Genomic DNA, 1,724 nt, shown 5'->3' on the forward strand with positions numbered 1-1,724 from the left:
TACATGACATTTAAATAGTTTTTATATTTTCAGCAGATAAAATGTAAATGTGCACTGAATCGTCTCAACTTTCTTTACTGGTTCAATTTATTTCGAAAAGCAATTTTAAAATTTAACTGCCTTAATAGCATTTTTACTGTTTATGGGGAAGTTAAAGCAAATACAAGTTCAAATATCGCAAGCCAATAAATTGAGTGCTTATCGCTAACATCTTAAGCAGCTAATAAATACAAATTAAAGCCAGCAAGAAACTGCAAAATTATAATAATAAATTTTATTTAAGTACAACAAATCGTCGCAAATAAACTCTTTCGCCATAAATTTAAACTCCATTAGTTGTCGCTCCACTACTCGCAATTTAACGTGTACGGGTATTTCCCGATAAGGATGCGCATTATTATCGCAATCAAAACGGCACCGAAGGCAACTTGTTTCAACGATCAAACAATAAAAACTGAAGAACTGAAAAACTGAAGAACTGAGTAAAAACAACAACAAAGCCAACAACAAACTCGAATTGCAGAGGTTGCAACGCTACTTACTGGCTTATTAAGAGTTATGAGATGCACTTTTCGGGGAGTCCTTCAGGAGGGATTTATTCCACAAATGCAGGAAAAATCAACGTAAATAGGATACTTCATTTTTATATTCATTTTTGTTTTTATTTGAAAAATTTTTTAAAATCGTGTTAGAAAAATATAAAAATTCTGCAAAGTTGCATTTTTTTCCTTATTTCTCGTTTTTGGAAAAAATTACTTCAAAATAACAAAAATTCTTGTAAAAAGTTTTTGTGTTGGCGTTGCCAGACGTGGCGTCACGTCGTCCACACCGTGTCTAGGTCGTTGTTTGTTTGACTTGTTGTTGTTATTGCCATTTGGGCGAACGTGCATTTGGACTAATATGCGCCTGTTTATATATATATTTTTTCCAACTGCGTAACTGTGTCTATAATTTTGTGTATCCGCAGCTTAGAGCAGACAATCAGACTGTCTCAGCGCATATCCTTCGTGATGTCATTTTTATAGTTTTTACCTACTGGTAGGAACGCCAACGAAAACAACAACAGACAAATAGGAAAACTTTAGTTTTACTCGGTAGTAAGGAAAAGATAGGTAACTGCGACAAGTAAAAAGGAGGGAACTCAGTTTTGATTGTTCGGCATTCGTTTGTGTGGATTGAGTAAGGAGCGGATTTATCCAAGTAATTTTGATCAATTCTTTTGATTTTCTTCGGAAACAACTCTATTTACTTTCAGTTTGCATTAGGCTTTTATTTTGTTTTGGCGCGACACTTTAAATACGCGTATTTTGTCGTTCTTAATGCATTTTACGGTGGTAGCAGATGCCATTGCCTTCGCATGTCCTTTTTTTTCCTTTTTATTTTCAAAAATTCTTACGCCATTCTTTTTGCGACATATCAGTGGCAGATAAAAGTAAATGGCTTTTCGGTACGTTTAGTGTGGCAACTACTGGAACGGTAACAACTCTGTTATTACCGACACTACTTTCTGCTGCACTTGTTCTTGCCACACCATTGACGCCGCTACTTTACAGTTTGAAAACTAATTATGCTTATGGAATTATGGGGATTCTCATAAATTAGACTTTTTCTGTTTTTTGCTTTGTGCACTCGTACCTCCCGTATTGGGTGCTTTCGTAATTCCTGTTAGCCATGTAGTTGCCATTGACTGTGTGGCAGTAGTCGCACTACTACTCGTTGTGGAT

The sequence above is a fragment of the Teleopsis dalmanni genome, chromosome 1 (assembly GCF_002237135.1).
Source record: "Teleopsis dalmanni isolate 2A chromosome 1, ASM223713v2, whole genome shotgun sequence".
Lineage (NCBI taxonomy): Eukaryota > Metazoa > Arthropoda > Insecta > Diptera > Diopsidae > Teleopsis > Teleopsis dalmanni.